General features: G+C 37.9%; 1 protein-coding gene and 1 pseudogene across 1 annotated transcript in view; one reads left to right on the top strand and one right to left on the bottom strand.

Annotated features, from left to right (window-relative positions):
- Positions 1-16,952, bottom strand: part of Map3k15 (mitogen-activated protein kinase kinase kinase 15) — a 144,489-nt gene that overhangs the window by 81,630 nt on the left and 45,907 nt on the right. The gene's annotated exons all lie outside the window — the stretch shown is intronic.
- Positions 8,639-9,480, top strand: LOC101716356 (GTP:AMP phosphotransferase AK3, mitochondrial pseudogene; annotated as a pseudogene).

Raw genomic sequence — 16,952 nt, 5'->3', positions numbered from 1 at the left:
TAAACTAGTTCTACTCAAACCCTCAATAAAGAGGTATGAAAAATTGGATTTTTGACAAATACATGATCTGTCTTGTGACAGGTTCTTGTTTAAGAAGGCAGAGCAATTGCAGCAGAGGTTGATGAAGTCTCCTTTGAAGTTCGGAGAAGAGCTGATTCTTGGAGCAAATGTTTAGCTAGAGTTAAAGAAAAATGAGGAGAAAGAAAGGAAATGCATGAACTCTGAAACCAGCTGAGTGAGCTTAATAAATAGGACTGAAGAGACAGCAGGAATCTGGAGTCTTGAAAAAGGTAAAAACACTTCCTTGGAGAAAATCTTTCAGAAGATAAAAGTTTACAAAATTTGACGGAAATTGGGACTAATGACTACATTGTAAAAAGCAATTCATAAACTTGCAAAGGAAAGTTCAGGCTTTTGAATGCAAGTACTTTTGTTCTTGCAAAGAGGAAGAATAGGGCCAAACATCTTCCAGTGATAGAACACATTCACTGGTGGGAGACCAAAAATTAAGAAGAAAAACAATGATTAGCATAACACATGTTCAATAGTGAATTGCTATTTTTAATTGTTACTTTTTAAAATGGAAACCTCTCAAGAATCCAACTCATTTAAACAAATATAACAAAGGCAGTTTAGTTTCCTGCATAAAGCAGAATTAGAAGAATTTCAGCCATATTAATATTTACACTCTTATTCTAAAACCTCTCCAAATATTTCCCAATTGATGATTCTGATATAGTAAGGTCAGAGACCAGAGTAAAAGCCACTGATCTCTGACACTGTTTGGGGATGGAAACAAAGGAATCTGTCTATAAAGTTTTTAGTTCCCAATCTGCAATTGGGACTTTTCTAGAAATACTAGAATCTACAAATATCACCACCATGAACACACCGATCTATATCTTCACTAGGTTAAATAGATGTTTTTCATAAGGACTCATTACCAAAGTTTAATAATATAGTCTTAAATACTGTAACTTTTAATGCCTTCCTGATACATTATCTAGTAAATACACATGCAACCATTCTCCCACTGCTATATTTTCAGTTTGATTTGTAATTTTCCTTACTATAAGTATCACTAAAATGAATATCTTTGCCTATGGCATCTTTGTATGGTAGTTTTTTCCTAAAGTTTCCCAGGAGTGAAGTGCCTAGAGTAAGTTTAAGGTTCCTGTGGCCAAGTTATCAAAAAGGATGAAGCAATTTAATTTATACTCCCACCAGTAGAGCCTGAGGGTACACCAATTTCATTACCCTTTCAGCAGAACTGGGAGGTGTTTTGTTTTTTTACATCTATGAAGTTAAGTGAATAAGAAATACCTTATTAGTACTGAAATAGAAACACAGTCTCATCTCAAGCAGGGAATGTGAAGAATTCAGAGGGCCAAGGACTGAATCCTAGCTCTACTTTAACTTAGATGGATGATCCTAGAAATTGTACTTACCTAAACTTTAATTCTCTCACCTTTAGAATAGGAACAATAATAATTTCAACCTCCTCAAGCAGTAGGGGCTTAAATATGGCCATTTCTGTTAAGTGGGTTAAACATAATGGATATCCAATAAATATTAGCTATGTATAATAGTTGTAGACTCAAATAGGAGTTCTAAACCTGTAACCCATTAATTCTTGGAAGTCTGTGAACCTGAATGAAAAAAAACTTTCATCTTTTTGCTTTCAAGCAAATGATGATTACTTCCTTCAATTAGGAATATAGGCAACATACTCCAGTAGTATTAGGAAGACCTAAACTGTATCTCTAATTGTTCATATCATATTATAATTCCTACAGAAATTTCAAAATAATTTTTATACCCATCACTATTCTAAAATTATGTCATTTTTAGACCTGCTGTTTGATCTTAATACATTAGTATTAAGTGCTATTATTAGTATTTGTGCTATTAGTAGCACAAAGGTAACTATATACAACTTTCAAAAATAGTTTAATACACACACCCCCAGGCCAGGAGTCTGCCCAGAGAGGAGATGAACAGGCACTCGGGCTCCTGCCAGAGGCCCACCATTCCATCAGTGAGTGTGGGCAAATCCCACGCAGGGAGCAGCTGTGTGGCCCCGACCAGTGTGGCTGTGGGTGGATCCCAGCCGGGGCCCTGCCCCGAACCCACAGGCTCGGGCACACCCGCCCAAGCCAAAGGCCGACCCAGAAAGGGGCTGCAAGGGCACACAGGCTTCAGGCAGAGGCTCACCATACCACTGGCCACAGCCAGGGACCAGCCTGGAGAAGAGCTGTACAGGCACAAAAGCAATACCCAGGGGCTCGCCCAGATACCATTGATAAGTGCAAAGAGACCCTAGCCAAAGCCTGTGCAGACAATAGAAACTGGGGTGCACAGCCCCCAACCAAAGACCCTCCCAGACAATAGCTACATAGGGGCCCCAGCAAGAGGCATGCCTAGATACCATCCCAGGTGTGCTCAGGCCCCAGTAAGAGGCCCGCACTGACAATAGGTCAGCTCAGGGATCCAGAAGGCCACCACACTGAACCCAGGAATTGGTTTATTGGTGAGCAGCAGAGTAAAGGCTGCCCGGTGGCTTGCTGAGAATTCAAGACCAATGGGTGAGCAAAAAGTCATCTCAACAAAGGCATAGCAGGCTGCATCTGTTGAAATGAGAAGACACATAAATAGGTCTCAAAATGAGACTTTCAGATCACCTAAGGAAACCCCAAAGGAAAACGAGATGGAACACTCTGATACTCAACCACCTGGACTCCCTGATTTGGCAACAAAAGAGGATCTGGAAAAAATGAAATCAGAAATAATTTCTCACATAACAGCAGAGATTGTGCCCATAGTGGAAGACATGATTAATAAATCTAGAGAGGACACAGATAAAAAAACAGAGGAGCTGAGGAACATGATGGAATCCCAACATAGGAAACAAATGGAATCCATAAAACAGATGCAAACAGATTTCCAGGAGATTAAAAATTCCACTGAAAGTTTATGCAGCAGAATGAGCCAATGCGAGGATAGAATTTCAGATATAGAAGATAGGACTGCAATTAGTGATGAGGAAAAGAAAACTTTCTTGAAAATAGTAAGGGACCATGAGAAATCAATCCAGCAGCTGCTAGGTAATGCAAAGAAGAATAACATAAGACTGATTGGAGTCAATGAAGAAACAGGAGAGAGTGCAGATGACATAAAAAAACTGTTCACAGAAGTGATGGCAGAAAACTTCCCAAATAGGGGGAAACAACTTGACATACAGATAAGTGAGGCACATAGGACTCCAACTAGCCATGATCAAAAAATCTACACGTAAGCATATAATAGTTAAGATACGAGAAATTGAACAGAAGAACAAAACTCTGCAAGCAGTTAGAATAAAGAAACAAATCACATACAAAGGAAAGCCCATCAGAATCACAGCAGACTTCTCAACAAAAACCCTCAAGGCAAGAAGACCATGGAGCGATGTTTCAAGCCATAAAGGAAAACAACCCTCAACCCAGATTGATGTATCCTGCAAAAAACTATCTTTCAAAATTGATGCAGAAGATACTTTCATGACAAAGAGCACCTTAGGAACTTCATGAACACCAAACCAGCACTCCAAAAAATTTTAAACAATATCCTAGAAAAAGATGAGGATCACAACCCCAGGAAGCCCAGCAGAATGAATGCATCAGGCATGACAAGAAATTAAATGAAAAGGGGGAGAATCCAAAAAAAAGAAAAAGTCATGACAAGCATAAGTGAATAAATATCAATTACAATCATCAATGTTAATGGACTCAATTCAACAATCGAAAGAAATAGACTGCTTGAATGGGTCAGGAAGCAAGATTCAACAATATGTTGCATACAAGAAACACACTTAATTCAAAAAGAAACTCAGACTGAAAGTTAGAGGGTAGAAAAGAATACTCCATGTGACAGGAACCCAAAAAAAAGCAGGACTAGCTATCCTCTTTGCAGATCAAGAGGATTTCAAACCAACACTAATTAAGAGACACGAAGAAGGACACTACATCCTTATAAAGGGAACAATCCAAGAGAAAGAGATGACAATCATTAATATACATGCACCAAATACTAAGGCACCCAACTATATAAAACAAATATTAATGGACATGAAAAATCATATAAGCACTAATACAATAGTAGTGGGGGACCTTAATACCCCACTTTCACAAACAGATCAACTAGACAAACAATAAACAACGAAATACTAGAACTCAATCAAACTCTTTAACAAATGAACTTAACATTTGTTTACAGAGTGTTCCACTCCACAAAAACAGAATACACATTCTTTTCAGCTGCACATTGGTCGTTCTCTAAAATAGATTACATACTCGCTCATAGAACATGTTTAAAATAAGTGCAAAGGAATTGAACTTATCCTCTGTATATTGTCAGACCATAGTGCGATGAAATTGGAGATCAATAGCAAAAGAGACCACAAGAATTTCATAAACACATGGAAACTGCACAACACACTTCTGAATAACCAATGGGTCACAGAGAAAATTAAAGAAGAAATCAGACAGTTCCTACAATTAAATGACAATACAACATATCGGAATTTATGGGACACAATGAAAGCAGTCTTACAAGGGAAATTCATAGCAGTGAATACTCATAGTAGGAAAGCAGAGCAAGCCCAATTAAACAACTTGATGCTGAACCTCAAGCTTCTAGAAAAAGAAGGGCAGGACAAACCTAAAGCTCATACAAGGGAGGAAATTATAAAGATTAGAGCAGCAATCAATGCAATGGAGACTAAGAGAACAATACAAAAAATCAATGAAGCAAAGAGTTATTTCTTCGAAACAATCAACAAATTTGACAAACCCTTAGCCAACCTTGTCAGAAAAAGGAAAGAAAAGGCCCAAATCCATGCAATTAGGAATGAAAAGGGTGAAATTCCAATGGACCTAGCAGAAATCCAGAGGATCACCAATACCTACCTTCCAGAACCTATATGCCAATAAGATGGAAAACACAGAAGAAATGGACAGATTCCTAGATATGTGTGAATTACCAAAGTTGAACAAAGATGACCTAAAAATTCTAAACAACCCAATATCAACCAATGAAACTGAAAATATAATTAAAAACTTAGCAAGTAAGAAAAGTCCGGGTCCTGATGGCTTCACTGCTGAATTCTCCAAGACATTTAGAGAGGAACTACTGCCACCACTGTTTAAACTCTTCAGTGAAATTCAAAGGGAAGAAATACTCCCAAATTCATTCCTGGAAGCAAGCATCACCTTGATCCCCAAAGCAGAAAAAGATCCAGCTGAAAAAGAGAACTATAGGCCAATCTCACTAATGAACATAGATGCAAAAATCCTTAGTAAGATACTGGCAAATAGAATGCAGAAGATCATCAAGAAGATCATATACCCTGACCAAGTGGGATTATCCCAGGGATTCAGGGATGGTTCAACATACACAAATCAATAAATCTAATATACTATATTAGTAGAAACAAGGACAAAAACCATATGATCATTTCAATAGATGCCAAAAAAGCATTTGACAAAATCCAACATGCATTTATGATAAAACCTCTCCAAAAAATTGGATTAGATGGACTCTGCCTCAATCTAATAAAAGCCATCTATGAAAAACCAACAGCCAATATCATACTAATGGGTCAAAAACAAAAATCCTTCACACTAAAATCAGGAATAACACAAGGATGTTCACTATCACCACTCCTGTTCAATATAGTTTTGGAAACATTAGCCACAGCAATTAAACAAGAGAAAGAAATAAACGGAATAAAGACAGGAAACGAAGAAGTCAAACTGTCATTATTTACAGATGACATGATACTCCTTTTGGGGGGGGGGGGTACTGGGGATTGAACTCAAGACCTTGCGCTTGCAAGGCTGGCACTGGAACCACTGAGCTAAATCCCCAGCCCCTTGATACTCTATATAGAAGACCCTAAGAACTCCACCAAAAGTCTTCTAGACTTAACCAAATTCAGTAAAGTAGCTGGATACAAGGTCAACACACAAAAATCAATAGCTTTTCTGGCAACAAAAAACAGACTCACTGAGAGAGAAATGGGGCAATCAATTCCTTTCACAATAGCATCCAAAAAATTGAAATACCTAGGAATCAACCTAACAAAAGAAATCAAAGACCTCTACTCTGAAAACTATCGCACTCTGAAAAAAGAGATTGAAGAGAATATCAGCAAATGGAAAGACATCCCTTGCTCCTGGGTAGGAAGAATCAATATAGTGAAAATGGCCATACTTCCAAAACTGCTATATAGATTCAATGCAACCCCAATTGAAATCCCAACAGCATACTTCACAGACCCGGAGAAAACAATCCAAAAAATTCATTTGGAGCAGGAAGAGACCTAGAATAGCAAAAACAATACTAGGCAATAAAGACAAGGTAGGGGATATCACAATCCCCAACTTAAAACTATACTACAACAAGGACCCGAGTTCAATCCCTGGTACAAAAACAAAAACAAAAACAAAAAAAAACTATACTACAAATCTACTATGATAAAAACAGCATGATAGTGGCAAAGAAACAGACCTGAGGACCAGTGGAACAGATTAGAAGATGCAGAAACAACTCCAGACACACTATGCCATCTCATCTTCGACAAAGGAGCTAAACACCCTCACTGAAGGAAAGATAGCCTCTTTAATAAATGATGCTGTAAAAATTGGGTTTCAACTTGCCAAAGATTAAAACTAGACCTATAGGGCCGGGGATTTAGCTCAGTGGTTCCGCCGCCTGCCTCGAAAGCTCAAGGACCTGAGTTTGATCCCTGGTACCAAAAAAACCCAACCAAACAAACAAAAAACTAGACCTATACCTCTCACCAGGCACTAAACTAAAATCAAAATGGATTAAAGATCTAAATATTAAAACAGAAACACTAAACCACCTGGAACAGAGGTTAGGAAGAACTCTTGAAGGCATTGGTGTAGGAAAAGATCTTAAAAACAAAACCTCAGTTGCCCATGAACTAGCACAAACAATCAACAAGTGGGATTTCTTCTTATTAAAAAGCTTCTGCACAGCAAGAGGAACCACCAACAGTGGGAAGACACTACCCACAATGTGGGAAAAAATTTTCACCAGCAGTCCTTCAAGGTCTACTATCTAGAATCTATAAAGAACTCAAAAAAATCAGACCTCCCAAATTTAAAGACCCAATCCAAAAATGGGCATCGGAAACGAACAGACATTTCTCAGACAAAGAAGTAGAAATAGCAAATAAACATATGAAAAAATGTTCAACATCACTGGTCATTTGAGAGATGCAGAAGAAAACAACACTGAGATTCCACCTCACCCCAGAAAGAATGGCTGGCATCATGAAATCAACCAATAACAAATGCTGGTGGGGCTGTGGTGAAAGAGGAACCCTACTCCACTGCTGGTGGGAGTGTAGACTGGTGCAACCACTGTGGAAATCAATATGGAAATAACTCAAAAAACTAGGATTGTAAGTCCCATTTGACCCAGCTATTTCCCTGCTGGGTATCTTCCCCAAAGAATTAAAAGAACCATACCACAGTGATATATGTGCACCCATGTTCTTAGCAGCACAATCCGTGACACCTGAAACTTGGAAACAACCTAATTGCCCATCAATTGGAGACTGGATAAAGAAAATGTCTTTTTTTTATATAAAATGGAGTATTACTCAGCCATAAAGAGAAACTAGAGACATTTATAGCTACATGGATGCACATTGAGGCCTTATTCTTAAATGAAATAAATAGGTCACACATGTGTAAATACCGAATAGTTTCTCTAGTGTGAGAAACTGAAAGTGTAAATAAGGATTAAAACGAATAATTGATAAGTTGAAATAAGTAGAAAATGTCCAAAGGGGTAGGATAAGTGAGAGGGGAAGGGGAAAGGAAAGAAGGGAAAGGAAAAATTATGAGAAAAGAAAAGAAATGGAAATGAAATCTATGTAAACAGGGAAGGGTGGAGGGGATAAAGGGCATACAGGTAATGGGGAAAAAATAAGAACCAAGATACATCATGTACACGTACAAGCACCCTATGATAAATGTTAATGTATTGTATACCTAAAATGTACCAATAAAAGAATTTAGAAAAAAAAGCCATAGCAAACTTCAGGAGTGTTCAAGAAAGGCAAGAGGGAAAGACCAAGAGAAATTCTGTTATCTTTGAACTCAAGGCCTAACCATATTCATTACCAGGAGGAAGACTCCCAGTATTGAAGACAATACTGAATATTGAAGCCAATGTCTGTTTCTCAAAGAATTTCCAATTTACTGGGATTAGAAAAATAACCATTTTAAAAGGAACAATGAGTTTCACTTAAATCTCACTGACTTTCCAGGAAAAATAATCACCTAGTCCAGAGATCAAAAACCAGAGTAATTTTTTAATAACATGGTTTTCAAAAGGTTTTTTTAAAAATAATATGATCGTAGCTTGAAATTTTAATTCTATTTAAAAAAACAACTGTAAACTCTGGATTTAGGACATGACAAATGAAAATAAGATATGGTGTACTTTTACCAATGCCTTCTACAAGAATAGGGTGAAACAGACTTCCGGGAAAGCCGGGCCCGCGGCCGCCGCCTGCTCAGCGCTGCCAGCCACCGGGCCAGGCGGAGGCCTCTGAGGCGGCATGGGGGCGTCCGCGTGGCTGCTGCGCGCCATGATCATGGGCGCGCCGGGCTCGGGCAAGGGCACCGTGTCATCGCGCATCGTGCAGCACTTCGCGCTGAAGCACCTCTCCAGCGGAAAACTGCTGCGGCGGAACATGCTGCCGGGCACAGAAATTGGTGTATTAGCTAAGACTTTCATTGACCAAGGGAAGCTCATTCCAGATGATGTCATGACTCGGCTGGCCCTGCATGAGCTGAAAAATCTCACCCAGGAAAGCTGGCTGTTGGATGGTTTTCCAAGGACACTTCCACAGGCAGAAGCCCTGGACAAAGCTTATCAGATAGACACAGTGATTAACCTGAATGTGCCCTTTGAGGTCATTAAACAGCGTCTCACTGCCCGCTGGATTCATCCAGCCAGTGGCAGAGTCTACAACATCGAATTCAACCAACCCAAAACTGTGGGCATTGATGATCTGACAGGAGAGCCTCTGATTCAGAGTGAGGACGATAAACCTGAGACAGTGCTCAAGAGGCTCAAGGCCTATGAACCCCAAACAGAGCCAGTCCTGGAATATTACCAGAAAGGGGGAGTATTGGAAACATTGTCTGGAACAGAAACCAACAAGATCTGGCCGCATGTATATGCTTTCCTACAAACAAAAGTTCCACAAACAAACCAGAAAGCCTCAGTTACTCCATGAGAAAAAACCATGTAACAAGTAAGATGAGCAGAAGAAACTCCTGTGCCTTTGGCAACTTCTGTTTTCTAAGACTCAATCATGTATGAATTCTTTGAAAATTGTTTTATTTCTACTGATTTTATTCTGGATATTATTAAGGATGTGCCAAATGAATCAGATACTAAAATCGATCTTTTGAAATTGTCTAGTATGTTTTATCCATTTATCTTTTATAGGTGTGCAATACAAAAACACCAGATATGCTGAAACTTAAAAAAAAAAAGAAAAAAGAAAAAAAATATTTTTTGGTACCGGGGATTGAACTCAAAAAAGAGTAAAATTAAAAGAGCAATTGGTAGTAATCTTTTTGTTCAGTTCAGTATTTGATAAATCAAATTTTCACATTTTCTGGAAAAGTAAAAAAATTACATCTCACTTGGGGAAATATCCTGGAACTTTTGCAGTGATTAAAAAAAAAAAGACATCTTGTAGTCCTGTGGAATATGGTTTTGTGAGACACTGTATCTATAGTTTCCTGACATAAAATTACAGAAAAAACCCCTGAATTTATAGATCTATTGCAAGATGCAAATCCACTGTTGCCTTTACACTAATAAACATGTAAGCTAGCTAAATATGCTGTATTTAGTCATCAGACATAACTTTGGTTTACTCAGAATTTTCAATTTGCTATAAAAATATATCAATTAGCATATAAGAAATTACTTTTAGCTTATTTTCTTTTGAAAATACATTTGTGCTGAGGGATACAATTTGTCAAAAATGACAAAATTCTTAAGATTGGCACCAACAGTGAATGAATTTTTAATGGAAAATATGAAGTCAGGTATTCAGATGTTACTTAGGTTAAGACATACAGGATCGACTTGTCACTTTCGTTTTAATCCAAATGTATAATTTGCCTTGACAAACTATAGTACAAAGAAAAAATAAGAGTTGGCACTATGTAAAGTAAGCATACTTTGTTATTAAGGAAATATAGATACGTATGCCAGGAGGATACTCCCTTGACATTAATACAACCATAATTAGTAAGCAGGTGTAGCAATAAAAATAGGCATAATAGGTTAAAAATCATCAGGAAAGTAACTGAGTTCCCTAAAGATCATTACTCCTGATCAAAGAAAGATACCTGCTAGTGTTCACTGCTATATGTCAAGAGGAAAGAACTCTGCTGGTGTCCTTTGAGCATCCATTTAAAATCCTAAACCATGTTTCCTTCGTAGGGCAACAAATGCTCATGTGTTGTGGCCTGGTGGAAAATGGGGCCATCTGAGAAGTAGAGGAAAAACCCATGTGATACTCTTAATTTACTTGGTGCTAAAACAAATGTATCAAGCACTTCTACAAGCTGTTAATTGACCTTTAAGAATTTGGCCCATTTTATTCCAGACATTTAAAATACAAGTGCCAGCCAGTGGTCCTTATGTATTAGACCACTGGAGGAGGCATATATTTTCCTTTTTTAAAAATTCATTGTTAATCTTTCAAAATGGATCAAGGTTTTTAAAAGAATTCCAGCCACTAGTTCATTCATGCCTTATTTGAATGTTAGTATTATGTGCTTTCTAAAAATGTGATCTACTGAACTTATTATCACTAGGTTATCAGGCACATGAGTTTCTACTAAAATAAAATTTAAGTACTGTGCTATTACTTTGTCTTTGATAATTCACAAGGCTCACTCTACCCCACCCTTCTGGTGTCCTGACTTTTCTCATTGGCTTCATGCTAATAAATTGTCTTAAAACAGTAAAAAAAAAAAAAAAAGAATAGGGTGAAACAGTTCATTTTCTCCTAGTAATTCTCCTGGAGGACATGAAAGGTACATATCTCCATGTGTCCTCTCTGGCAAGGTTATGCATAGCTTTCAGGTAATGATTCATCAACTCAATAGAAAAAAAATGATTTCCATGTCTATTCGCATTGGAGAAATATTTCTTAGTCTTGGGGTATATATGACTTACATCTTCCTCAAATAAAATAATTACAATGTGGAGGACACAGGTATACTACCAAGGCCTCCTTTCAAGGAAGAATGTGTTTTCCCAGCTGCTGGGAGTTCTTTAGTTATCACTCCCTGTCAGTCCCTTTTGGTACTGCCTCAGTTGCAGAAAGCACCTCACCCAAGATTATACTCCAATGATGGGTGGATGCAGGAGTAAAATCCTGGCCATCACATCTCAACTCAGGGCAGCTCAGAAAAGCCATTCTAATTCTGCACCTCCCCATCAGTATAGCTAAAGCTGTCACCAGGCCTGCAGGGCAGTTCTGCTTCTCCTTCTGCCCAGTCCTTCAGCCTTTCCCCTTGTACAGTGTCAATCCCAAGGGTACTCTTGAATAAACTTCCTGGATTCTAAACTCGGTCTCAGACTACTTCCAGGGCAAACCAACCCATGAAATATGCCATGAGTTTGAAGGTTTGGTTATTCTTCCAAATAAAAATTAAAACAAAAGAAATCACAAATATCTATGGGCTATGTACACTAATGATAAGTCACGAAGAAGTTCTAAGTTTTAATAGATAAAATAGCCTCAGAGCTTGCTGCATTTTCATTAAGGGGCAACTTTGTTCTGTCACCATATAAACATGTTTTCTGAATTGATAAAATGCTGAGAGTAAGTTATTTTTGTTATCTCTAAACCAAGAGAAAATGGCGTAAGAATTAAAGTGGATAAAAATAATACACGAAGGGAACAAGAGATGAAGGGAGAGGGAGGAGGTGATGAACAAATAACTGAGATGCATTATGTACATGTACAATTCCCAAGGAATGTGATCATTATGCACTGCAAACATGTACTAATAAAAAAATAAAAATTGAACAAAAAATATAAGTGTTATGTCTTATATCTCGATGTCCCCCAAAAGCCTCTTGCAGTCACAGGTGGGTTTTGGGAGGTGGATGGATCTAAGGCGTATGATACTGGGATTAAGGATGTGATGCTAGGATTGATTCACATTGCAATGCTAGGATTAAGGGTGCTCCATCCTGGGTGTGAGTGCTCCCACCCTAAGGGGGTTAGTCTGGATTGAATATAAGAGGGACAGAAAGAGAGCTGCTGTTGTCACTTGCTGTTTGCTACTTCACTGCTGGCTTCCTTCTTCTTGCCCTCCTTTGCCATGGACTACTTCTCCTCTACAATGCCCCTCTGCCATGCCACCCTGCCTACAAACTGTGAGCCAAATAAACCTTTCCTCCTTTAACTTTGAGTGTTGGGTATTTTGTTTCAGCAATGAGAAAACTAAGACAACAGGAAAACTCTGACAAAAAAAATTGAATGTTTTAACAAATCAAATATCAAATTATGAACTAAAATGTGATAAATGGTTAAAAGATTTTTGTGAAAAGTATTTTTAAAAATGAACCCTGAAAAGAAAATTAAGAAAAGTTTCATTTATAAGATCACCTAGAAGAATAAAATACCCAAGAGTAAATTTAAATTCAAGCAAGTGAAAGACTTGTATACTAAAAATTGCAAAATATATTTGAGAGAAATTAAGGGAGACCTAAATAAATGGACAGCTCACATTTGTGGACTAGAAGGCTTAATATGGTTAAGATGTCAATAAGCAAGCTACAGATACAATGCAATCACTGTCAATAGTCTCTTTTGCAGAAATGGGAAAGCTGATTTTCGACCAGGAAACCCAGCCAGTGAGGACCCCTGGGCTCGCCCACCAGCCTCCAGCTTGGCCTCGTGGGCGCCTGCAACAACAGCCTCCCCGCCCCTGCCCCCCCAGGCCTCTTGGCTCTACAGCTATTTGGATCCACACTACAGAGGCACAGGGGACCATAAAGGCCATTGTCCCAAGCTGCAGAAGTGAACAACAGAGAGAGGGCCTCTCTCAGGCTCCCTGATGAAAACTGAAGCCCACTGGAAAAGTGAAGACAATCTCTGCAATAAAGGCACACCAGACCACCATGCTAGGTAAGTTGGAGGGATCATCACCTCCCATCAGAACCTGGACTATCTTCAGGGGAAAGGCAGCTGGAACCTGTAGTAGAACCTTGCAGAGTTCAAACCTCCAGGAGGACAGGGAGCTCAACTTGGGACTTGCAGCCAGAAAGCTACCTGAATCTCACAAGTCTGTGACTGGCTTACTGAGACTCACTGACTTACAACTGCACACTGCTGCCCACGTTATCTATCGTGACAGCAGAGACATATGCTGAAGGAGGCCTTTCATTTTTATCTTTTATTTGTTATTTTCAAAATTACCACTATATTTTTTGCTCTTATTAATTTTTTTCTTCTTTGCTACTCTTTTAAAATTTTTATTTTTCTCTTTTTTCTTTCTTTTCTCTTTTCTCTCTCTCTCTCTGCCCTACTCCCTTGCTGTCCCACGTTGTTCTTCATCTCCCTTTGTGTTCCTGTTCTGCCCCTAATTCGTATTTCTTCTTTACCTTTCTTTTCTTCTCTCACCTGTGCCCTCTGGCCTCACGGATAACCTTCCCCTATCCTTCTACTTACCTATTCCTCCCTCCCCAATGCCTTCTAACTCCCCATCCCGCAGGGAAAAGTTGCTATATTGAAGAGTTTATTCACTATAAACATATGTTGGGTTGGTCCTTGATTTTGATGTAATTCACACAGTTAAAGGCCATAGATTACAAACTACCACAAATTGTCATTTTCTAAAAGGTACTTGATGCTATTGTGTTGCCGATTGTATCACTTGGGCTAAGGTGTTGTGATTGATCTAATCAGTTGTCCTTCCTGGTATAATGAAAATGAGATAGCCTTAGAGTCATTAGATACTCAAAACCTAAAGACCAGCTATATCTGGAAGACACCTCTGAGAAGCAATCATTCCATAAGGGTTCTAAATACATCAACAATGATACTTACAATAAGCAACTTCAAAATATCAACCCAGGAACTAAACCAAGGACAGTACCAAAAACAAAAATGAGAAGACATTTAAGCAAGTCACAAACCCAGACTTCCACCCCACAAAAGGCAAATTCTGGGGGAAATGAGGTGCAAAAGTCTGATAATCAACCACCTGGACACCCTGAACTGACAGCACAGGAAGTGACAAAATAGATGAATAAGGCTCTAGAAAAATTCAAAGCAAAAATAATCTCCCAGATAACTACAGAGATGGTGAACAGAGTGAAAGACATGATTAGAGGCTCTAGAAGAGAAACAAATAAAAAAATAGATGAGCTCAGAACCATGCTGGAAGCCATGAATGCCCAGCATAAGAAAGAAATGGAAACCAGGATCACCCAACATAAGAAAGAAATGGAAACCAGGATCACCCAACATAAGAAAGAAATGGAATCCATGAAACAGATTCAAACAGATATTCAGGAGATTAAAAACTCCATTGAAAGCATGCAGAACAGATTGAGGGAATCTGAAGACAGAATATCAGATATAGAAGACAGGATTGCAGTTAAGGACCATGAAAACAGATCTCTTCAAAACAGTAAGGGACCATGAGAAATCAATCCAGCAGCTGCTAGCTGATGCAAAGAAGAATAACATAAGACTGATAGGAGTCCACAAAAAAATGGAAAAAAGTACAATTGACATAAAAAAACTGTTCACAGAAGTAATAGTAGAAAACTTCCCAGACAGAGGTGGAGAATTGGACATACAGATAAGTGAAGCATATAGAACTCCAACTAGCCACGATAAAAAAAAAATCTACACATAGACATGTAATAGTCAAGATCCCAGAAACTGAACAGAGGAAAAAAAATCCTACAGGCAATTAGAGAAAAGAAACAAATCACCTACAAAGGAAAGCCCATCAGAATCACAGCAGACTTCTCAACACAAACCCTCAAATCAAGGAGAGCCTGGAATGAAGTATGTCAAGCCCTAAAAGAAAATAACTTCCAACCTAGACTGTTGTATCCTGCAAAATTATCTTTTAAAATCGATGAGGAAATTAGATACTTCCACGACAAAGAACACCTGAGAAATTTCATGAGCACCAAACCAGCACTCCAAACAATTCTAAACAATATCCTAGAAAAAGACAATGAAGGTCACAACTCCAAGAGGCCCAACAGAGGGAAGCCACCAGGCAAGACAAAAAACTAAAGGGAAAGGGGGAAAAATATAAGAAATAAAAGAGCCAACAACAGCACAACATTATGACAAGGATGAGTCAATATCTATCAATTATAACCATCAATGTTAATGGCCTCAATACACCAATCAAAAGAAATAGACTGACAGAATGGATTCAGAAGCAAAATCCACCAATATGCTATATACAAGATACACACCTAACTCAAAAAGAAATTCATAAGACTGAAAGTAAAAGGATGGAAAACAGTTCTCCACGTGACAGGAACCCTGAAAAAAGCAGGGGTAGCAATCTTATTTGCAGACAAAGCAGATTTCAAACCAAAACTAATTTAGAGAGACAAAGATGATCACTATATCCTTGTGAAGGGAACAATCCAAGAGGAATAGATGACAATCATAAATATATATAAATATATAAAATATATATATATATAAATATATTAAATATATAAATATATATAAATATATAAAAAAAATATATGCACCAAATATGAATGCCCCCAGCTATGCAAAACAAATATTAATGGACATGAAAGATCAAATAAGCACTAATACAATTGTAGTGGGGGACCTCAATACCCCACTATCACAAATAGACAGATCATCTAGACAAAAAATTAACGAAATTTTAGAACTGAACCAAGCTATTGAAAAAATGGACTTAATAGATATTTACGGAGTGTTACACCCCACAAAATCAGAATACACATTCTTTTCAGCAGCACATGGGTCATTCTCTGAAATAGACCAAATACTAACTCATAGGACAAGTCTAAGTAAATGTAAAAGAATTGAAGTTACCCCCTGTATATTATCAAACCATAGTGCAATAAAATTGGAGATCAAGAACATAAGAAAGCACAAAACTCCCACAAACAGATGGAAATTGAAGAACACCCTCCTGAACAACCAGTGGGTTACAGAAGAAATTAGTTTCTAAAAGTAAATGATAATGCCAGTACAACTTAGAGGAATCTATGGGACACAATGAAAGTAGTTCTCTGTGGGAAATTTATAGCAGTGAATGCCCATATTAGGAAAAGAGAGAACTCAGATAAATAACCTAATGCAGAACCTCAAGCTCCTAGAAAAAGAAGAGCATAACAAACCCAAAGCTCGTACAAGAAAGGAAATCATAAAGATCAGAGCAGAAATCAATGCCATGGAGACTAAGAGAAGGATACAAAAAAAATTAATGAATCAGAGAGTTGGTTTTTTGAAAGAATAAATAAAATCGATAAACCTTTAGCCAAACTTATCAAAAAAAGGAAAGAAAAGGCTCAAATCCATGCAATTAAGAATGAAAAAGGTGAAGTCACAACAGACCCAGCAGAAATTTAGAGGATCAGCCATACCTACTTTGAGAACTTGTACTCTAATAAAATCGAAAAAAGAAGAAATGGACAGAGTCCTAGACACATATGAATTGCCAAAGTTAAATGAAGAAGATATAGAAATTCTAAACACCCCAATTACAATGAGTGAAACTGAAAATGTAATAAAAAATTTACCAACAAAGAAAAGCCCAGGTCCTGATGCCTTCATTGCTGAATTCTACAAGACATTTAAAGAAGAA

Source organism: Heterocephalus glaber, unplaced genomic scaffold, assembly GCF_053883595.1.
Source record: "Heterocephalus glaber isolate CG9 unplaced genomic scaffold, H.glaber_assembly_v1.0 deba00001594, whole genome shotgun sequence".
NCBI classification, from domain to species: Eukaryota; Metazoa; Chordata; class Mammalia; order Rodentia; family Bathyergidae; genus Heterocephalus; species Heterocephalus glaber.
The sequence above is the reverse complement of the archived record's forward strand: the minus strand, read 5'-3'. Positions and strand labels throughout refer to the sequence as shown.